Source organism: Carcharodon carcharias, chromosome 6 (genome assembly GCF_017639515.1).
Source record: "Carcharodon carcharias isolate sCarCar2 chromosome 6, sCarCar2.pri, whole genome shotgun sequence".
Lineage (NCBI taxonomy): Eukaryota > Metazoa > Chordata > Chondrichthyes > Lamniformes > Lamnidae > Carcharodon > Carcharodon carcharias.
In genome coordinates this window covers 85425146-85449470 of record NC_054472.1, presented here as the reverse complement: position 1 = coordinate 85449470, position 24325 = coordinate 85425146, and the positions used below count along the sequence as shown (strand labels likewise).

The window sequence follows — 24325 nt, the reverse complement described above, 5'->3', positions numbered from 1 at the left end:
CATCATAAAAAGTCCTTTCAAATGTGTTCTGGGGTCTTCAACCCCTGTTTCCGTCAGTTTCAGAAATGAACTTGGGCAGCTGGAAGCAAGAATCCTACCAATTTCTATAGCCATCTGATCTCCCTCAAGAAGTGATGGGTAATAATAATAAATAACAGCAACCTGAATTTATATAGTACCTTCAGTGCTTCACAGAAGTGTAATCAATAAATAGACACTGGGTCAGAGTAGAAAATATTAGGGAGCTTGGTCAAAGTGGTTAGGCTTGAAGGAGGTACCGAAAGGAGGTGGAAAGATGGAGAAAGTAGTGGGTCTAGATGTATGAAGGCACAGTGCCAATGATGGGTTAGAAGGAGGTTGGGATACACACTTCAATTAAAAGGCCACTTAAGGCCATTAAAAACCCAACTGAAGCTGATTTTATGTTGCCCGTGCGATTTTGCACTTGTCGCACGGGCAAAACGGGCATGCGGGCAGCCCACATTTTGCAAAACCTCATCCAAGGACAGGATAAAAAGGGTCAGCAACATTGCCAGTGTGAGTAGTGAGGAGTTCAGGAGATAGTTTGTCGCTGGTTGCTTATTTGAACTTGACAGCTTCATCTCAGTTCTGAGCTTCATCCTTAGCATTTCCCTGCTTCATTTCAGGACTTATTGGTGTCTCCAAAGCCCCTGGAGGATTTTGACCATGTGGACCATTCCAGGTATCAGGCAGCCTTCTGTAACCCTGGTAATGGGGATTATGGTCTCCACTGGAGGCATCTCATCTGGGGAGGAAGAGAAGGGCAGAAGGGAAAGGAGACCAAGTGTCCCAATGCAGCTTCCAGGGGAGCGAGCTGTGGGGGTGGGGGGGGAGAGGCGCAGGTGCAAGGTGTGCAGGTAGTCCAAGGCATAAGGGGCCGCAGAAGATGCCACTATCCTGCTGCCAGGGTTTCCAGGCGGTGATGCACTTACCTCAATTTGTCCAAGGTGCAATGTCAATGGAGACTCCACCTCTCCAGGGACCTCCATTTGTCATATGATTGGGCCTGAGGTCATCTCCAACTGTGCGGGTGAAAACCCCATGCCAGTGGCTCTGAAGCTCACAGTGGCCCTCAACTGCTATGCCTCTGGCTCTTTCCAGGGGTCAGTGGGGGATCTGTGTGGCGTGTCCCAATCAGCTGTCCATAGTTGCCTCAAGCTGGTGACAGAAGTTCTGTTCAGGCGGGTAATGACATTTATTTATTTACATATGGACGAGGCCAACCAGGCTGAGCGAGCCAGAGGCTTCGCAGCTATTGCTGGCTTCCCCTGCATCCAGGGTGATATAGACTGTACACATGTGGCTATCAAGGTGCCAGCAGGTGAGCCCGGTGCCTTCGTCAACAGGAAGGGCTTCCACTCCATGAACGTGCAGATAGTGTGTGATCACACGATGCTGATTCTACAAGTCTGTGCAAGGTAACCAGGCAGCTCCCATGATGCTTACATCCTGAGAAACTTCCAAGTGCGGAGGCTCTTCAATGCTCCAGCCCGACTGGATGGATGGTTGCTGGGTGACAAGGGCTATCCGTTGAAAAGGTAGCTTTGAAGCCTCTCTGCGCCCAAGAGCAGAGGCAGAGCAGTGTTAAAATAGGAGTCATTCCTCCACAAGGGTGGCGATAGAGAGAACCATAGGTCTTCTGAAGATGCGCTTCAGATGCCTGGACCATTCAGGGCGAGCACTATAATACCCCCAGAGCGGGTGTCACTGATAGTGGTTGCGTGCTGCTCTCTCCACAATCTGGCACTGGCAAGGGGGAAGAGGATCTTGACACAGCTCCACAGGCCACAGAGGGTGAATCCGGTATTGAGTCAGAAGAGGAGCAGAGTGAGGAGAATACTGAGGGCATGGAGGCAGACCTCTATATTCTTCAGGGAGGCAAGGACACCTTGATCCAACGCTCGTTCAGCTAGGCTACCAAAGATCTGCTTCGCCCTCAAGCTAGGGCTGCTGCCACCTCCACACCGGATGTCTGAAATAATCAAAAACAAAAACAGAATTACCTGGAAAAACTCAGCAGGTCTGGCAGCATCGGCGGAGAAGAAAAGAGTTGACGTTTCGAGTCCTCATGACCCTTCGACAGAACTGAAATAATCCTTTCATTTGAATCCAGAGTCCACTCAGTGCCTGTGCAATAAAGTTTAGAGCCACTCAGGTCCAGCATTACATACTGCCACATCCTGCACCAAAAAAAAGGGTGAAGCATACTCAGGCCATTACGACAAAAACAAAATTTCTGTAATTTTCATAATCAAAACAAATTAACATAACCTTCTCTGGTGTCCATTTCCAAACCAGTAACCATAAACAAAACATTACAGAACAGAAGATCACCAGTGACCAGTCCCACTTGTGCTCATGGAGCCTTACGTTTATGAGTGCTGCATCTTAGTGGCCCCTCTTTTCTGGCAGCGGCATTGGAAGCAGCCTGCTGACTCTTGGTGTCTTGTTGGCCTTGATGACTCTGGTGGTCGGCTGTGGCCAGTGGAGAGTGTGCTGGCCCCGCCTGGGAGGGAGCGGCCAGTGCCACGGCTGACATCTCCCGAGTAATCACAGCCTCATCAGATGCCACGGTCAGTAGCGGAGGGACAGAGGAGCTGCTGCCATCATCCAGAATGGCCTAAGGATTCTGCAGAGACGACAAGCAGCTCATGCGCCAACGTGAGGTCAGTCTGGAGCTCCCTGCTCGCCATTGATGGACGGGCACCTGGCTGGGATAGTGGGTCTCTCATCCCAATAACCTGAGGTCATTGCCTGTGTGATGGCTTGCAGGTCCAAGTGCAACCCCAGGAACCCCTGATTCTGCCACTGGAGCTGCCTCTCCATGAAAGTCACTACTCTCTCAATGGAGGAGGCAGTGTGCTCGGCCATGAGGGTCACTGCAATGCTTATACTCCATGTGGACTCCTCCACAACAGAGTCCATGGCATGCATACACTGATGAATCTCCACCAGATCCTCCTGAACATCTCGCTGGAGATCCAGCATCTGCCACCTAATAGACAACTCCAGAGGCTCATGATCTGCCTTCAATCCAGCATCATCCTGGTCTCCAAGCAGTCCTCTGACTGCCAGCACCCTGGGCACTCTCCACCTCTGCCTGCTCCTCAAGTGAGTGTGAAGTGCCCTCACTGCTGTGCACCGACATTCTAGCCGAAGAACTAACGCCCACCAAGGTGCTGGCATCTGCACTGGTGTGTGGTTCAGAGAATGAGTGTGATGCAGGTGCAGCTGAAACCCGGCGGTCCTCTGGCTCTTTGGGGTCCTGCAAACAAGTGCGTGCTGGTGAATCTAAGGGAGAACACGCCATGTCATTAGTTTAAGCCACCACACTGTCACCATGCATGCCAGGCACCCTGGTGAGACAATGGAGATCTACATCATGGTGCCATTATCTTTCAATGATCAACGGGGGCTCTAGTTCTGAGGCTTCCATCAATGAAGAGACTACACAAGAATGTTTGCACCATTCAAAACTCTCACTTCTGTGCACTGCAGTCTTAGCTTCGTCTGATACCTCCGCCTCTCCACGCTTGGCTGACCGAGGTGCGTGGTGCCTCCCCAGCTTCAAGGCATCCTGCTCAAATCTTGTCAGGATTAGGAAGTTTGGGGGGCCTCCACCTGTCCGTCACCTCTCAATGTTGTTATGGGCCGCCTTCTTCTGAAAGGACAGAGGGTGCATTGAGTAGAGAGTCCACTCTCTACCTGCAGCACCATTGCAGCCTGGCCAACTCCACCTGAGGAACACCTTGCAGGGCGCATCGAGTTGTGGCCCTCGAGCCACAAGGCACTCGGTCCAAGCAGCCAGGCTCACCCCCTTGGCCAGCTCCAGTGTCATTAACAGTTGGCACTCAGACTCTAGCACCCCTGAGCTCCACAGGGGACGGCCAGCCCTTAACACTTCACCACACTGATCAATGCCACTACGGTACTCACCCTTTCCGAACGCAGCAGGTCATTGAACCTCTTGCAGTATTGCATCCATGTGCACCGCACAACGTCGTGGCTGCTAACCTCAGCTGCCAGCTCCTCCCAAGCTTTTTTTGTCGGGTGTGGTGTCCTCCTCCTTCCATCTTAGGGGACGAGGGTGTCCCTCCTGGCAGCCACCTCCTTCAGGAGAACCTTGAGGCACACATCCAAAAACCACGGGGGGCCAAGTGCCCACCCAACTTGCCCTCCCGCCTGGCATCTCCAGCCTCAGTTGAGGCCATGGCTTTGGTTTCCAGGATGCAGAAGATATGTTCTTCCCTGGCAGCCTTCAAGGAGCTGCCTGTGCCATTTTTAAATTGCCCGCCGGGTCACCATTGGATCCAGCCCACGCCGCCCTTCCCAACCATTGAGAAGATGCATTTCATGCTGGGCGGGCCTTAGTTGGCCAGCCAGCATAAAATTGTTGTTGTGGGCCCATCACGGGCAGGGGCTTGTTTCCCAACTGGTCCTGCGTCCGCCAATTGCACGTGTCTGCATAGGGTAAAATTCAGGCCATGGATTTTTAATTGTATTCAGGTGGTAGACATTAACTGGGGATTAATTTGTGTTCCTATATATAGGAGCAGGCCATCTCGGCCCGGGAGATCCAGAGCGCTGTCCGCCTCATGCTGCCAGGGGAATTGGCCAAACATGCTGTCTCCGAAGGCACCAAAGCAGTCACCAAGTACACCAACTCCATTTAGGTCGACAATTCTGAAGATTATATAAAAAATATATAGGAGCAGGGAAAGTCCTAGTGGTGGCACAGTGGTATTATCACTGGTACTGGTAATCCAGAGGCCCCTGGGTAATGTTCTGGGGACCCAGGTTCAAATCCCATCATGGCAGATGACAACATTTGAATCCAATAAATATCTGGAGTTAAAAGTATATAGGAGCAGACACCTCCCTCTTTCCAGGGGATTTAAAAAAAAAATATATAGGAGCAGACAAAAATTGTGGCTGTTGGGTGGAGATGTATGTTTGTAATGTGTGTCTCCGAAAATGAAAACGTCTAAGTGTATAAAGTTTAGGCTCCAGTCCTGTCCTTCACCGCCTGGATATCTGGATTCGAACCTGGAAACAGAGAATGGTTGCCTAAAGGTGAAGGTTGGAAACAAGGAAATTTCTTTTACGTATGTAAAACCGTAGTGCCCATTGCGGAGCTGGGAAAAAGCAAGTGGAACTTGTTGGGGTATGATCACCCTCCAATGTTCTCACAGCCTTAACCATATTACCAGTGGAAGAATGAAGTGGACACGTGATTATGGGTTAGCCTGTATCATAGAGGAAACAAGGTATGACCTTGGTGTTGTCACTTTCTACAAGAAGTAAAATCAGAAATAAAATATTTTGTGAGACTGATCTCCATCAGTTGGGTAGTGATGATGGTTTGGACCTTCTTATAGAGTTCCAGAATGAAATCTACAAAAAAGATGATCTGTTAAATGCCTATGAGGCATGGTCAGAATTTGATAGATTTCAGAAAACAGATGGACATTCCCCCAGAGGAATATATCATGGAATTTAACAGATTGTATATAAGGTTGACAAAGTTTATTTTGGCAATCCCTGGATCAGAACTATTGTTTAAATTATTGGATTGTGCTAAGGTGTCTCATACAGCCAGGCAGCTGGTTCTAACTGGTGTTCCGTTCTTAGAGAAGGGGACACTGTTGGATCAGATGTTGGCTGCGTTAATAAAATTCCTAAGAAAACAGTCATTTCCTTTAGCTTTCATGGGAAAAATGAGACATTCTGCCATGATACAAAGATTAGAAGACTCAATGATTGCCAGATTTTGAAATAGCCCAGATACTGGATACAGGTGTCAATACAACAGAAGTATTAAAGACAGGCCTAATGAGGATGAAAGCATCTTTAGCATTTTTTGCTACTACAACAGAAGACAAAATTAGAACAAGGTAATGGGCGAATGGATCTCAGAAATGCCCAAGGAACTGTTAATAGATGCTTCAGATGTGACCCGAAGCTCCAACAGCACTCGTTGCCATCCAGGCCAAAGCAAACTGCTTGTTTGGCACATCATCTGCAATCTTAAAAAATCACTCCCCCCACCAACACTGCACAAAGCAAAAAGACAGTATCCTCGAAATGGCACAGGATGGAGATGATGATAATGGTGATCTAAACAAATTATACTGGTTACAAGGAGTTTAATCCTGTGGTGAATATGTTTGTTAGTCATGGACTCCTTTAATTGTATGGTAGTAGATAGCACTTTCACTTCAAGAAGACGGGACAGTTAAAATGCAATTTTGATTCACTATGTAGGGATGAACGATGCAAGGCTAAGGTATATGAAAGTAGGACTTACTTTAGGTTTGGTGATGAGACCAGCTTGAGGTCACTCAAGAGTTGCAAATCCATGTAAAATAGCTGGAGTAAGCCATAAGTATTGATGTAGTCTCTAGTGAGATACCTATGCTGTTGAGTAAACCTTCTGTGAAAAGCACACAAATGAAACTTGACATGGAGCATGAAAACACAATTATTTTGGAAAATCAGTTAATATGCATGTTCACCCAGAGAGGACATTATCGCATCACTTTGAGAAATCCTAAGGCAGCATTTTCCGTTTGGCAAGCGGGGCCAGGGCCTGCTTGCCGACACGTAAAATGACGCAGGGTGACATCGGTTGTGCATCCCAATGTCACCTCGTGTCATTTAGATTTTCGGCTCAGCGGGCACTCAGCCGAGTCAGCTGCATACCCGCCGACCTGTCAACGGCCACTTAAGGCCATTAGTGAGGTACTTAAAACACTTGATGGACCTGCCCATCCAACCTTAAGGTTGGCAGGCAGGCGAAGAGCCCAGGCAGCCTTCAGAAAAAACATGAAACCTCATCCACGGCCGGGGTGAGGTTTCTTGAGGGTTTTAAAATCTTTACATACTCTTTAAATAAATGTTATGGCCGTGTCCCAGCTCATGTGACAGTGTCACATGAGGGGACATGTCAGTAAAGTTTTTTTCTATTCTATAATCTGTTTTTCACATTTGAGCTGATCTCCCTGAGGCACCATTTTGCCTCAGGGAGATCTGTGCACTCTTTCACACGCACGCGCGAAAGAGTGCACGCCCAGCTCAGGGAATCCCCTTCCGCCCGCACAGGGAGTGCACAGCGCTTGCAGGCATGGCCTTAATTGGCCCGTCCACGTAAAATGGAGGCGTGCCCCCGACCAGGGGTGCCAATCGGGAACCCGTCCGCTAGTGCCTGTTCTTGCACAACCTCCCCGATGAGGGAAAATGCTGTCCCTAATATTTCTTATCAGAGTTTTAGACACTTATTAATGACATCAGATGCTAAGAATAAGAGAGAAAATAAATTGTCTTAAAGTTTCATAGACAATTAGCTCACTCTTCTTCTCAATGTTTTAAAATCCTGCAAAAATATGTGCATAAGGAGTGTACGATGCTTGTAGAAAATATTAATGAGAATTGTAAAATTTGTTAGAAGCATCAAAGGACATCCCTTAAGAACATAAGGACATATGAAATAGGAGCTGGAGTAGGCTGTTTGGCCTTTCGAGCCTGTTCCATCTTTCAACAAGATCATGGCTGATTGTCAACCTCAACTCCATTTCGTACACCAGCCTCTTAATTCTCTTTGTATGCAAAAATCTTACATTAGCTCGTTAATTTTCTTAGTATCCAAAAATTTATTGACCCGTGACTTGAATATATTCAACAACTGAATATCGACAGCTCTTGGGTAGAGAATTCCAAAGATTCACAGGAAATTTCTCCTCATCTCAGTCAAAAATGGCCAACCCCTTTTTCTGAGACTGTGACCCCATGTCCTAGATTTCCTTCATATTTACATACCTATGGAAGCCACAAATACAATCCAGCTAATTACCATCCCATTATTTCCACTCTCGATGATCAGCAAAGTGATGGAAGGGGAGGTCGACAGTGCTATAAAGTGGCCCTCACTTAGAAATAACTTGCTCATTTATGTTCAGTTTGGATTCTGCCAGGGCCACTCAGCTCCTGACCTCATTACAGCTTTAGTTCAAACATGGAAAAAAGAGCTGAATTCAAGAGGTGAGGCGAGAGTGACTGCCTTTGACATCAAGGCAGAATTTGACAGAGTGTGGCATCAAGGAGCCCTAGCAAAACTGATGTCAATGGGAATATGGGCAAAACTCTCCACTGGTTGGAGTCATACCTATCACAAAGGAGAGTGGTTGTGGCTGTTGAATGTCAATCATCTCAGTCCTGGGACATCGCTGCAGGAGTTGCTCAGGGTGGTGTCCTAGGCTCAACCATCTTCAGCTGCTTCATCAATGACCTTCCCTCCATCATAAGGTCAGAAGTGGTGATGTTCACGGATGATTGTACAATGATCAGTATTATTTGTGGTTCCTCAGATAATGAAACAGTCTGTGCCCATATGCATAAACCTGGACTACGTTCAGGCTTGGGCTGGTAATTGGCAAGTAACATTCATGCCACATAAGTTCCAAGCAATGACCATCTCCAACAAGATAGAATCCAACCATTTTCTCTTGACATTCAATGGCATTAAAATCACTGAATCCCCCACAATTAGCATTCTGGGGGTTACCATTGACCATAAGCTGGATTGGACTAGCCATATAAATACTGTGGCTGCAAGAGCAGGTCAAGGGCTGGGAATGCTGCAGTGAGTAACTCACCTCCTGACTTCCCAAAGCCTGTCCACCATCCACAAGGCACAGATCAGGAGTGTGATGGAATAGTCTTCACTTACCTGGATGAGTGAGCTTCAACAACATTCAAGAAGTCCGATACTGTCCAGGACAAAGCAACCCACTTAATTGGCACCTCACCTACCACCTTCAATATCCACCTCCTTCACCACTGATGCACAGTGGCAGCAGTGTGTACCATCTGCAAGATGCACTGCAACAACTTATAAGGCTCCTTCTACAGCACCTTCCAGACGAGCAACCTCTACCACCTAGAAGTACAAGGGCAGCAGATGCATAGGAACACCACCATCGTGAGTTGGAAATATATTGCCATTCCTTCACTGTCACTGGATCAAAATCCTGGAACTCCCTCTTTAACAGCACCGTGGGTGTACCTACACCACGTGGATTGCAGCATTTGAAGAAGGTGGCTTACCACCTTCAATTAGGGATGGACAATAAAAATGCTGGCTTAGCCAGCGACAGCCGCGTCCCATGAAAATAATAAAAAGGAAACTTTTACAATCTGTTTTTATGTCTTTTGCCAGTCTACTGACCTATTTTCTTTCCTCTTTTCCTCATAAATTTCTTGGTCCTCCTTTGCTGAATTCTAAATCCTCCCAATCCTTAGGTTTATTACATTTTCTTAGTTACATTTTAAGCTTCTTCCTTTGCTCTAATACTATATTTAACTCCCCGTGATAGCCATATTTGGACCACTTTTGTATATTTCTGCAAATTATGTATTGATTTTTTAAATGCTAGCCCCTGCTTGTCTACCATCATATTTTTAAATGAATTTTCCAATCTACTTTAGCCAACTCGTCCCTCATTCCTATGTAGTTTGCTTTTCTTAGATTTAAGATCCTAGTTCAGACTTAACAAAATCACTTTCAAGCTCAGTATAAAATTTCATCATATTATGGTCACTCTTCCTGAGAGACCTCTTTATTACAAGGTTGTTAATTAACCTTTTCTCATTGAAAAAATATTGATCCAAAATAGCCTGAACCTTGGTTGGTTCTTGGACATACTGATCTAGAAAACAATCTTGTATGCTTTATGTGGTGTGTAAAAATGTCTTCTGCCCAAAGCCCTTGTTTCACCCCGGATATCATCGAGGTCACATGACTAAGCCCAACCACAGTACATGAGAGCCAGCATTTCTCCAAACATCCCCCTTTTCCTAAAAAAAAAATTACAGGTACTATAATTTGCAGTTGCAAGTTACCCACATACACATTCTATAAAGAAGGTCATCACGGTGAACAGAAAACTGTTCATTCTAGTCTGTCTCACTTTTATCTGTCTCTACACACACATTGCACACACAGTCTTTAAGAAGTTTATGTCATCTAATGGTACGTGTGCAGTTTTTGTTAGTCGTTGTCTGGTGTCTGCTGGCTCCTGGGTGACATTGCCTCTCCGGAGAATGTTGTTGCTGTGGTGAGTGCTGCTGCTGATCCATTGCATTTGTTGGGGAGCATTTGGCCTCTGGGACTGATGGTCATTCCGTTCCTTGTTCAGCTGGCAAAATCAACTCTTCCTTGTTAGCTGTCTGCTGTGATGGAGCAGCTTCTCTGGTTACACTTATTTGCCTGCGGTTACAGCAATATATCTGGCCATTCACTTTCACCATGTATGATCGAGGGGACAACTGCTAAACACAGGTTTCAAGTTGCCAAGTGGACTGACTTTTGTTGAGTGCATTGGTTGTTTGCACTCTGACTGGCTCACTCAATCTCAATTCCGTCAATGATTTGGCAGTTTTATCAAAGTGAAATTTGGTTTTCTGTCATTTCGCTTTGATTTTGTCACTTGCTCCTGTTACTACTTCTGGCCTAAGTAGTTTATTGCTAATACTAGAAGAATAGTTTGGTTATGGTGTGACATTAGTCACTGGACTGGACTACTTTCCATGCCGTCACTAGTTTTGTTTCTCCACTCTAAGATCACCTTGTACACACATATTCGGCACAGTTGATTTTTTGATGATCCCATTGGCAGTTTTCACTGCTGCCTCAGTCTTTCCATTTAACTGGGAATAGTGTGTAAGTGCTGAATTTACCTATCATTTACAAAGCGCCTAAAATCTTCACTCCTGACCTGAGGGCAATTGCCATTCATCGCAATGCCAGGAATGCCATAACAACTGAAGTGTGCTTTCAGGATTCTGCAGTCTCACTGGTAGTCAATGATGTCAACTTGTCTAGCTCCTAGTAGTCGATAGTGACAAGACAGTCAATTCCGATGAGAATGAAGTGGTCTACTCCAAGCTTCATTCATGTTCTGTCGGGGATGTCATGAGTCTTGACTGACTCTTTAGCTTGCTTAGCTTGGTGTTCATTTCAAGCATTGCACTGGCTGATGTGGCCCTTAATCTCATTGCTCACATTTGGGCAAAAGAGCACTGCTGTTGCACTCCTCAGGCTAGGCTCAATTCTTTGATGGCTTGCATGGATGTGCTCCTGAATCTCTTTTCTCATCTTCTTAGGGAGGATGACTATAGCTCCTTTGTATAAGATGCCATCTTGGGCAATCACTTCATCTTTGTATGCCCAATACTCCTTTATAGCAACAAGTGTGTCCTTGATGGTTTCAGGCCATCCTTTCATCACTACTTCCTGCATCTTGTTGCATAGTTTGCTTAATTTGAGCAAGACACTTGGCTGTCAGATTCAATGGGTTGATGGCTTCCAGAGCATGTCATGCTGTTGCTTCTTGTTGAATCTGGAAGATTTCACATTCTGTACTCACATCAGCTTCCTTCAAAGGGAGTGCAGCTCCTGACAGTTTCCCTTGCTTGTTCTGCATATCCAAATAATATCTCTGCAAACAAAGTAACATTCTTTAAAGATGCTTCTGAGTGGATAGAAGCAGTTTGGAAAACATGCCTTGCAGTGGCTTGTGGTCAGACTATACCATCATTTTCTCTTGCCCAAACAGATTCTAATTAAAATGCTCACAAGCAAAGACAATAGTCAGGGACTCTTTCTCAATCTGTGCATAGTGCCGTTTAGTTTGCATTAATGCTCTGGATGCAAATGCAACTGGTTGTCCTTGCTGCATGAGGGTTGCTCCAAGTTCCTGTTTTGCTGTCATTAGGCTGCAGGGTTGCCTCGTTTTTGACATCATAGTACCTCAGTACTGCCGTTATCGTCACTAGTTGTTTGATGCGAGTGAAAGCTGCTTCTTGTTCTGTGCCCCACTGAACATCCTTTGAAATGGGCTTGCATAGTGTTTCATATTCTATTCTGATGACAAATTGGGCAAGAGTTTTGCTACGTAGTTCACAAATCCAACAAATCATTGCACCGCCGTCGCATCAATTGGCTGTTGCATCTCTGCACCACTCACACCTTATCAGGATCAGGACAAAGAACTTTCACGGTTAGGACATGACCTTTGCACTTGACTTCAGCCACCTTCAGTTACAGTTTCTTCCTGTTCAGCTTCAGGTTTATCTGGGGAGCTCTATCTAGTAGTCTCACTAGGTTCTGATCATGATCTACAATCATATCTTCACATTCGTAGACTAACATATCATCCACAATCACTTCCACTCCTGGAAGATAATTGACTATCTCATACTGTCTGTGTTGATACACTTCTGGAGCAGTGGAAATGCAGATGACATGCACAACCACCTGTGCCTCCCAAATAGCATCCAGAACATCAGAAAACTGCTGCATTCATCTGGCTTCACTTGCCAGAATCCATCCTTCACATCTAGGGTGGTAGAGACCTTTGCCTTGCCAAGATGTGGCAAAATTTCTTCAATGGCTGGAATGGGGTGAGTGAGATCTCTCCAAAGCTTTACTGAGGTCCATTGGATCTGTGCAAACTGTTAGCTTTCCAGGTATTTTCGCTGTTAACTTGATGCTAATCCAGTCTGTATAAATTGTCACTTTCTTGATTCGTCCCATCTTTTCAAGCTCTCTATATTGACTTTCAGGCTGAACTAGAGAGCAGCTGGAACTCTCCTTGGATGAAGCTGAGTTGGTCTCATGCTCTCATCTACTTCAAGATGATATTCACCAGGAAGACATCCAAGACCTGTGAAAACATCTCTGTAATTTGTCAGGTTTTTTTCAGCAGCCAATTGCTTGGTGCCATATGAAACACTGCAAATCTCCTCTGGTACATGGAGGGTTACCAGTCCAATCTGGTGACTTGTTTCAGCTGAAATGAGGGGTTTTGCTGAGTGTCTACTATCTGGAACTGCAGATCTTCTTTCTTCCCATTGAATTGGGCTCTCAGCTTAGTTTGTCCTTTTGAGGTGAGCATCATTCCATCATACTTCCTCACCATTACCTTTGACGGCTTCATTTTCGGGTCACCATTTTAAGCAACTTCTCACAGGTCTGCAAAGCTCATTATCTTGCACATAGCACCGGTGTCTATCTGACACTGTGTTAACTTGATGTTTTTCTTTTGCAGTCATTATTCCAATAGTCACAAACCATTTTTTACCTTGAGACTTGACAGTGCCAACTTGTTCTAGTGTGTAGAGTGATTTGTCCGAATCATGGTCTGACATCTCTCCAGCAACCATCTTTATAGGTTTATGTTTCTTCTTTCCAACAAAACACTTGTGTGCAAAGTGATGCAACTTCTTGCAGTTAGAGCACTGCTTTTCCCATGCAAGACATGCTATCTTTTCATTTGTGAGGTGAATATTTACATCCAGTACTCTGGCCTTGATCTTTTTGCTGGCCCTTCTGTAAATAGTTCTTCCTTTTCTCCATTCTGTTGTGCTTTGAAGGACTGAACTGCCTCTTAGCATAGTGCAAAGCCTAATCAGTTCTCCATCCATAGTCATCAGCTGACAATTGATTTCTTCAGAGCTTCTGTGCATGTCAAAAGCTTTCTTGAGAGTAAGTTTCTCTTCTCTCAGAAATGTGCTCTCATGCAAAGATCTCTTGTCCCCAATTCTGTCTCTGATCAGATTATCCTTAGTTGCTCAAACTCTCAAGATTCATCTAGATATTTCAATGCAGTCGCATACTGATCAATTTTCTCCCCTCTTACTGAGCCCTGGTGTTGAACATGTAGCATTCGTAAATGGTTCAAAGTGAGTCTTCAAGGCCTCCAAAATTTCACAAGACTGGCTTTTCTGCTGCTCAGTGAGGTCTAAGGTGCACTATAGCTTGTAGTGCTCTTTTCCCAGCAATGATAACAGATTTGCTGCTCTTATTCTTTCAGGCTTCTTGTTTAACTCTGTTAGTTAGTTCTGCCATTGAGACTGGAAACATTTCTAGTTCATTTTCAAATCTGCCTTCATTTCCAGGGGAGCCAGTGTGGAATATTCAAAGCCATACTGACTGACCCAGTAATCAATGTTCTGTACAAAGTTGCAGACTGAAGTTTTAATTATTCTCTGCTGTTTCTTACAGGTATTGGCTCTCTTACAGCTATCAAAATCCACTCAAATTCAGCTGCACACTCCTGACACCATGTTTCATGTGGTGTGTAGAAATGGCTTCTGCCCAAAGCCTTTGTTTTACCCCTTAAGACCTCAGAGGTCACATGACCATGGCAAGACACGGTACAAGTGAAGCAGCAGGTGCACAAAGGCAATTCTCTAAGCATTGTATACATTCCATGAATCTATCTTCTTTCATTAATGTAAATTTGGCTTGCCCAGTCTATATGAAGATTAAAGTCCCCTTTGATTACTGTATTACTTTTATTACATTCACCTCAAATTTCTTGATTTATACTATACCCTGCACTAGAAGTAATGTTAGGGTGCCTATGAACAATTCCCACCAATGTTTTCTGTCTCTTGCTGTTTCTTATCTCCACACAAACTGATTGTATTTCTTGATTTTCTGAAATAAAATTATTTCTCTCTTCTGTTTTTCTCCCATATTTTATCAGCAAGGCTACCCCTCCTCCTTTTCCATTTTGCCCTCTCTCCCATAAATTAAGTATCCTGGAATGTTAGTTCCCAATCTTGGTCACTTTGTAACCACATCTCTGTAATGGTTATTAGATAAAACCGATTAATTTCTAACTGTATTATTAATTTATCTAATTTGTTGTGAAAACTTCACGCAATCAGGTAAACTGCCTTTCCCTTATGACATTTTTTCTGATTTTTCTCTGATTTCATCTTAGTCATTACTGCCCTATTACCTTTGTTAATCTCATTGTCCCTTTCTGACCTACACTATTTGTCCTTATTCAAAATGTTGCTCTGCTCTAGAGCCTTGGCATTTCTCTTGCTGTTTTTGAATTTATCCTTCCTTGCATCCTACCACCACCCACCCCAGCCCTGTCTCCTGCCTAAGTTATTCTCTTTACCAGGACATTGATCCTGGCCCCATTCAAGTGGAGCCCATCCCAATGGAACAGCTCCTTCATACCCCAGTGCTGGTGCCAGTGGTCCAGGAAGCAAAACTCCTGCCCCCCCACACCACTCTTTCAGTCACACATTTATCCCTAAGCCATTCGGTTGAATATTTAGGATGTTGATCAAGGAGCGAGGTCCATGAACTGCAAGAATTGGGTAAAAGAGTGGAAAGCCAGCAAATGCAATGCAAGTAGTCACAATGGCCTGAATTTTATGTCCTGTGGGCAGGTGCTCGTCTGACCTGAATGGGTGTGAAATTGCACAAGATGATGTCCGGCAAGTGCCCTGATGTCATCGCGCACTCGCACGATATTTCACTTGGTGGGCACACGCAAAAGTCAGAAGAGTGCCTGCCGACAATTAAGTGGGCAATTAAGCCCATTAACATGCAAATTTGTCAGCGTCTTTTTGTGGCCCATCCAATATTGTGGTTGAGACTGGAAACGGGCCATTCAGTCGGGTGGGCTCTACATTTTTGATGAAACCTCATCCAAGGGCAGGATGAAATCTCCTTAGGATTTAAAATAAAAAGAAATATCTGGGGACTGTTTTTATGAGGTATGCTTTCAGGTACTTGACTGTGCTGCATGGACATTTTTTGCCTTAAGGGAGCTCTCTCAAAGTGCTCACCTGCGCCTGTGGTGACATCAGTGCCCACCCTCTTCCCATCATCGACGGCAGTGCTGAGCCATTCTCCGGCTACATTTCCTGCTGGCTGTCCGTTAACTGGCTAGCCAGTGTAAGATCGCGGTCAGGGGCCAATTGCGGGCGGAAGCTCATTTTGTGTTTGCTTCCGGGCCTGCCAATCGCACGCTCCCGACAAGTGCAAAATTCAGACAAATGATTTTGGAAGTGATTCTCGTGCCAGAAAATAATCACAAATTGGGAAAACAACCTCCAAAAGTACAGGAGAGAGACCTCACAGTAGTGGTCCTGACAAACATAAAAATGGAGATAGAGGCCATAGCTTGTAAAGATTAGGCAATGAAATAAAGGCCACAGAACTGTAAAATAACAGAACTAGAAGCATAATTCCTCATGATTGTGAAATTTTGGGGCTGCCAATAAACTTCAAGCTAAACTAATAAAAGAGGCAAAACGAATGGAGTTATATGGTTGGAGAGAGTTTGAAGTTCAGTCTGAGTTATAAGATAAACGTCAACCAGCTTGGTCACAGCAGTAGACTTGTACTGAAAAAGTCATTGCAGATGGGACTTGTAAGGCTAAGATGAGGTTAGTATAGGGGTTTTGAAAAGTGACTGGTTGATACAGAAGTTGGAGTGGACTCTTCCACTTTTAATTTCAAACATTATTTTGGCTCTATTGGTCACATATTCATGGGAATGTAGGCTAATGACATAAAAGCTGCATTTCTACAGGACAGTACTTTTCAGAGAGAGGTGTTCTTGAAACTAGCCAAAGAAGCAGCATATGAAGAAGAATATCTATGGAAACTAAACAAAAACATCTATGGCCTGAATAATGCTTCCAGGGCATGGTATTTTTTGGTGAAATCTGTTTTGCTGAAAATAGGCTGTGTTCAACTAAAAGCAGATTCTGCAATGTTTTATTCATATCAAAAAGGAAAACTTGCAGGCATATTCATGATGCATGTTGATGATTTCTTATGGGCGGTACTGCCAAATTTGAGAAATGTGTTATTAATAAGATTAGAGTGGAATTTATAATTCCATTTATAATGGTTTGTGGGGCTTTTAGATCAGATATTAAGCAGAGTAGGTCTGTAATAACTTTAAATCAACAATCCTATTTAGAAAATGTTACTTCCAGCTCAGGTAATTGTACTGGGTCATCACAAAAAGATAATTTTATGTTTTAAGAAGAGGCAGTGCAATTGCCAAGTTTGATTGGTCAATTCAACCGGTTGCTCACTCGGCCAGTGCTCATTTTGATGTGTTGGAATTAAGTACTTTCAAAGTCCCCAAAGTAGAGGATTTTTTAAGGAAAAATAAAACATTACAAACATTATATCTGAAAAATGTGTACTTACGTTCCCATTCTTAGGTGACTTAATGAACATGAAACTAATCATCTTTAGTAATGTTTCACATGCTAATCTTCCTTATGGGTATTCTAGTGCAGCTGGTTGCATGGTATTTCTTATGGGTGAGAATGTGAAATGTCCTTTAGCTTGGGAAGCTAAGAAAATAAAAAGGGTTGTTGAATGTACTCTGGCTATCAAAACACGGGCTCTTGTGGAGGCAGTGAGTATGGGAATTTATTTGCTTAAAATTTTAAATGAGATTCCATACAATAGACATACTGAAGAAAGTAACCAATTAAATGTTATGTAAATAATATTTTCTTGTGGGATAATGTATACTTCACAAAAAGTGTGAGTGAGAAAAGGTTACAGTTTGACCTTGCCAGCTTGAAACAAATGCTGGAGAGAAAGGAATCTCTAAAATTAAATGTGTGGATTCAAGCCACCATCTGTCAGATTGTTTCACTAAAAGAAACTCGTATATTAGGCGCAGCAAAATTGTTAGGGGTCTTAGAGATGGGCTTCTCAATGTAATACTTTTACAGAACATGGAAGCCTTTGATTTAATTTTGTTGAAATTTTGTTTTAAATATAAGGTTTAATTTTTATTTAAAGGGAGAGAATTGAATGAGTATTTATTTGTATTCAGATGGCAGGCATGAACTGAGGACTCACTTGTGCTCTTGTAGGAAATATGAGGAAAATGAAACTCTGGTTTTTGCGTTTGAGGTGCATGTTTGTAATGCGTGTCTCTGTAGATAAAAGCTTATAAATTGTGTACAGATTAGGCTCCACTTTTATCCTTCATCACCTGGTTTTCTGGATTGGAACATGGATGAGGATTTTAGCAGCAGATCAGTTAAATTAGGGGTGGAGGCGGGTAATGTTACAGAGATGGAAGTAGTCAGCCTTTATGAATTTGTTCATTCTTCAAGGCGAAGATGACCATGTTCATCTTTTGGGGTGTTTGATGGGGATTCTGGTGGGTACAAAGGTCACTGCTAATGCTGATCTGTGCCTGGAAGGTTCTGCAGCAGATAGGACAGGATAGCACAGGCGATTGAATTTTGGGCAAGTTGCTGGCTTGGGATTTCCTTTCCTTGCGTTTTCCCTCTGCCTTTGATATGCACTGCTTTCAAAGGAGGCCGCACCATTTTTTATTTGGCTGCATTAGGCGCAGCAATCCTGGGCAAGCTTCTCCCAGGACACAAAGTTAACATTAAAACTCTAAAGCCAAGCCTTCAGTGTTTTCCCTGTAGCGCTCCATGTAGACTCACTCCTCTTTATTCCCAAACTGACATTTCTTATAATAGGAAGGAGATAAAGTCAGTAGCTCAGCTCAAGATCAAATGGGATGCTGAGATTGCAACCAGTCTGGCTCAGTAACTAGATAGGCTATGGAATTAGTGGCAATGGAATGGGGTTCATGCCGAGGGATAGAGACAACACTTTTGGTCTTCCCAGTGATATCGAAATGACAGATGTTATGGTCCCAACTGATGTTAATACTGGACAAGTTAGATTGCAGAGTGAAGCCTGGCTTGGTAGATCCTAACTTTGTTTTTTTTAAGAAACCATGGAGGTCAGTTACTGAACACATTCCCAGGAGTCTGCCAGTATACTGTTAACACAAAGAATAAAATGTTTAACAAATAAGAAAAAAATGAACTATATTACACTAGACAGAAAGGTTGGAAAGATTTCAATTCAGATACCAAAAAATGATTCAAACTCAAACTATTCCTTTTATCCTTACAGACACAAAACCCACTGTCTCAACACCAAGGCCTTGCTTGAGTTAGAGCAGTTTCAAATAGTTTTCTTCTGGCAGACTGTTGAACATTCACTAGATGCTTTTCTTCATCTGTTATCTCTCCCTGAGACAACCAAAAACCGCAACCTAAATTCATTATTACTTCAACTTCAGAGCAAACACATCAGTTCCCTGAACTCACTGCCATAGCAGGCTTGCGGTATTTCTTATTAGAAATTAGACCTTCTGCCCACATTCTCTGGTATACACACACTAACTGACCGCCCTTCTGTGTTTCCCTGTCTCTCTGTGCATCCCTGGACTCCTGTTGCTAGGCAACAGCAAAGTTTTATCTACTTTGTTTTTTAACTTCACTAAGCTGCTAACCCCTTGGCAACCCATCTCATTCACTTCAAGAGTTGTAAAACCTTATTAAAAATGCATGTATACAAAAAGGGCCCCAGACTTCCTGGCACCCAGCTCACAAAAACCTCTAAATGAAACTAAAACCAGGTTTCACCTTCCCTAACACTCAGGTATAAAATATGAATTAAATTTAAAGCTATACATTGTTCCGAACACAGAAAAGATGATGATTACACAATTCGGTCATTTGTGACGTAACAATGCTAGATGTCAGTGAGTGTTAGTCAGAAGGCATCTAGAAGTGCTGAAAACCTGTGATCTTTTAAAATCTTCTACTGACCACACAGTAACTACTGTTACAACACATTGGAGACTGATATTTTTTAAAAAGGAGGTGAATTTCCCAACAACTGACAGAAAGAACTGAAGAACAAGATTTCACTTTTTAAGACTTTTATTGTAATAAAGAAACTAAAATCAACATTGATCAAATATCAATTAACATGCAACAATTACATCAAACTAAAGGAAAGGTACGTTTGTGTTAACTAATGAATGCAACTGAAATAGGCTTTATAGAACCCTTTCACTGGGTGCCATGCTTCTGGCAGATACATAGCATTAAGGGTTAACAGTCCCATAGTCACTCCCAGCTCTCCAGCAGAGGCTCACTTCTCCCCACCACACCAGGTCAAAACTTCCAATGTCCTTTCATAATTGTTCCACCCCACCTGAGTTTTCCCAGACATAATCATCACCAGCAAGCCCACTCCGTTTGAACTTGAATGTTCAAAAGCCCGGTTGTTCTGATCCCTTTTCTTTGAACAGAAACCAAACTCTTAAAAGCACTCTGCTTGCTCGTTACCACAAAACAGCTCTTCCTGCATTTCCACAGCAGTAACTTCTTTGTTCCCTTGTGACTCAAACAGCAGCTGTTCTTTTTCTGTGAGATCCTGTGAAAGGTGTTAAAACTACCACTCCACCTCAATGGGTTTCTATTTGAGTTTCTCTCCCCATGGCTACTGGATAATGTGGGCATTTCTCCAAACTGAGGTGTTTAAAGTATTTTAAAACATAATTATATTGGAAGGTTAAGCATTCATGATTCTACTGGCAACATTATGCTGTATCAGGCTTTCAGGGACTGCTACAGCCAAGGTGAGTAGTGAGAGTGACTGCGTTTGAAATCAAGGCCGCATTTGACTGAGTACGGCATCAAGGAGCCCTAGCAAAACTGAACTCAATGGGAATCAGGGGGAAAACTCTCCGCTGGTTGGAGTCATATCTAGCACAAAGGAAGATGGTTGTGGTTGTTGGAGGTCAATCATCTCAGTTCCAGGGCATCACTGCAGGAATTCCTCAGGGTAGTGTCCTAGGCCCAACCATCTTCAGCTGCTTCATCAATGACCTTCCTTCCATTGTAAGGTCAGAAGTGGGGATGTTCACTGTTGATTGCACAATGTTCAGCATCGACTCAAATACTGAAGCAGTCCGTGTCCAAATGCAGCAAGACCCTGGACAATATCCAGGCTTGGGCTGACAAGTGACAAGTAACATTCGCACCACACAAGTGTCAAGCAATGACCAATTCCAACAAGAGAGAATCTAACTATCGCCCGTTGACGTTCAATGGCATTACCATCGCTGAATCCCCCACTATCTAAAGCCTGGGGATGACCATTGACCAGAAACTGAACTGGACCAGACAAAAATATAAGGTGGTTACAAGAGCAGATCTGACGCTAGGAATCCTGCAATGAGTAGCTTACCTCCTGACTCCCCAAAGCCTGTCCACCATCTACAAGGCACAGTTAGGAGTGTAATGGAATACTCCTGGATGAGTGCAGCTCCAATAACACTCAAGAAGGTTAACACCATCCAGGGCAAAGCAGCCCACTTGATTGACACCCCTTCCCCAAACATTTGTTCCCTTCACCACTGATGCACAGTAGCAGAGTGTGTACCATCTACAAGATGAACTGCAGGAACTCCCCAAAGCTTCTTAGGCAGCACCTTACAAATCCACGACCGCTACCATCTAGAAGGACAAGGGCAGCAGATACATGGGAAAACCACCACCTGGAAATACCCCTCCAAGTCACTCACCATCCTGACTTGGAAATTTATCACCATTCCTTCAATGTCACTGGGTCAAAATCCTGGAACTCCCTTCCTAACAGCACTGTGGGTGTACCTACACCACAGGGATTGCAGCTGAATGTTTTTGGAAGGGGTGCCAATCAAGGGGGCTGCTTTGCCCTGGATGGTGTCAAGCTTCTTGAGTGCTGTTAGACTGCACTCATCCAGCCAAATGGGGAGTATTCCATTACACTCCTGACTTGTGCCTAGAAGATGGTGGACAGGCTTCGTGGAGTTAGGAGGTGAGTTACTCGCCTCAAGAAGGCAGCTCACAACCACCATCTCAAGGGAAATTGGGATGGGCAATAAATGCTGGCCTAGTCAATGATGCCCACATCCTGTAAATGAATTTTAAAAACCTCCAGACCATTTCAGGTGGACCATCCAGCAGAGGCCAAAGATCCAGCCAAAAATATCTACCGTGCCCCAAGTCATAAAATGCACCTGTGCTGAAGATGAGCCTCAGGTCTGTGAAAGCAAATTACTTGGCTCAATATCCATGTATTAACACAAGCATAAAGCTTCAGGATCGATGATTGACTCACTGCTGGCCAGCACTTACACATCCTTTTCTAACCAGCATCCTGGGCCCTTTAGCAGGATGGGGCACATTTTTCTTCTGTTACATTTGGTGTCAATGAATGCTTAGGCTAAGCAAATACAGGTAGAGGAAAATCAGTCAATTTAAATGGGCGGAAAATTGGGTGGGCTCCCCTAGGCACAAGTGAATCGTCCTGCCCACGTTTTCCTCTATGGACAGAAAGTACCCCCCGTTGGGGGGGGTGGGGTTGGGCAGGGGCAAACCTGATCGGGGCCGTGCCGCCATTTTACGTGGGCAGGTCAATCACAGCCTGCCCAGCGTGATGCGCGCCCGGAAGCGCTGAGCACTCCCTGTGCGGGCGAGGGGGGGGGCATTCCCTGAGCTAGGGCCTGCACTCTTTCGCACCTGCGTGCGAAAGAGCATAGAAATCTCCCAGAGGGAGATTCATTTAAGATTTTAAAATTTAAATAAAGAAAAGGAAATATTTTAAGACGTGTCCCCCTCATGTGAGCTGGGACGTATTCATGAATTTTGATAAAAAATTTTATTTAATGAATGAAACCTTCATGAAACCTCATTCCACCCGTGGATGAGGTTCCATGAAAAATGCGAAGGCCGCCTGGGCTCTTCGCCTGCCCTGGAGCCTTATGGTTGGATGGACAGTGCTGTTAATTGTTTTAATGACTATTTAAATGGCCTTAATAGGCCTTTGACAGTTCGGCGGGTGACCAGCCGACTCGGCTGAAAATCTAAATGACGCACAGTGACATCGGGACGCCCGCCTGACATCACCGCGTGTCATTTTGCACATCGGCGAGCGAGCCCCACCCCCGCTCGCCAACCCGTAAATTCTTCCCTATGTGTTCCAGAAAAGCAAATACTTATACCACGTGTAAAACGAGAAAAACCTCCCTTGTGGATTTACTCCACAACGGATAGATTAGTCCATTATCCCTGTCATCTGCTAACCACCGGTTGAATGTGACAAAGGATTGATAACCTGTTTTTCCTCTGGGCTCTCTCATTTTTCTTTCCCTTTTTCCCTCACTGGAAGACACTGACCCTTGCTGAAATATGGTTCTATTGGTACTTACAATCCCTGACTACCTAACCCAAGTTCATGCAGGAGTCCAGATAGTTTTTCTTTCGAGAAGCTATTCAACTTTGAAAGCCAGCACAGCTGAACCCATCCCGTTCTCAAATAAATAAAAACAGAAAATATTTTAAAAGGATCTACAACCAGAACATAAAGTTGCTGAATGCATTGGATAGTGCATTGGCTATGGGCCCTGAAAATGTTCTGGCAATAGTACTGTAGACTTGTGCTCCAGAACTTGTCGTGCCCCTGGCCAAACTGTTCCAGTACAGTGACATCACTGGCATCTACCAGCTATGTGGAAAATTGCCCAGGTATGTCCTGTACACAAAAAGCAGGATAAATCCAACCTGGCCAGTTACCACCCCATTTGTCTACTCTCCATTATCAATAAAGTAATGGAAGGGGTCATCAACAGTGCTATCAAGCGGCACTTGCTTAGCAATTATCTGCTCACTGATGCTCTGTTTGGGTTCAGCCAAGGCCACTCTGCTCATGACCTCATTACAACCTTGGTTCAAACGTGGGCAAAAGAGCTGAACTCCCTAGGTGAGGTGAGAGTGACTCCCCTTGAAATCAAGGCCGCATTTGACCGAATGTGGCATCAAGGAGCCCTAGTAAAACTGGACTCAATGGGAATCAGGGGGAAAACTGTCCACTGGTTGGAGTTGTACCTAGCACAAAGGAAGATGGTTGTTGGAAGTCAGTCATCTCAGCTCCAGGACATCACTGCATAAGTTCCTCAGGGTAGTGTCCTCAGCCCAACCATCTTCAGCTGCTTCATCAATGACCTTAGCTCCATCATAAGGTCAGAAGTGGGGATGTTCACCAATGATTGTACAATGTTCAGCACCATTCGTGACTCCTCAGATACTGAAGCAGCCCATGTCCAAATGTAGACAATATCCAGGCTTGGGCTCACAAGTGGCAAGTAACATTCGTGCCATATATGTGCCAGGCAATGACCATCTCCAACAAGAGAGAATCTAACTATCACCCCTTGATGTTCAATTGCATTACCATCACTGAATCCCCCACTATCAACATCCTGGGGGCACCATTGACCAGAAACTGAACTGGACTAGCCATATAAATACTGTGGCTACAAGAGCAGGTCAGAGACTTGGAATCTTGTGACGAGTAACTCACCCCTGACTCCCCAAAAGCCAGTCCACTATCTACAAGGCACAAGTCAGGAATGTGATGGAATACATCCCACTGGATGAGTGCAGCTCCCACAATGCTCAAGAAGCTTGACACCATCCAGGACAAAGCAGCCCACTTAATTGGCACCACATTCACAAACATTCGCTTGTTCCAACACACAGTAGCAGCAGTGTGTACCATCTACAAGATGCACTGCAGGAATTCACCAAGGCT

General features: G+C 44.3%; 1 protein-coding gene across 3 annotated transcripts in view; it reads left to right on the top strand.

Annotated features, from left to right (window-relative positions):
* The window catches only part of sulf1 (sulfatase 1), a 421690-nt gene that overhangs the window by 40923 nt on the left and 356442 nt on the right, over positions 1-24325 (top strand). The gene's annotated exons all lie outside the window — the stretch shown is intronic.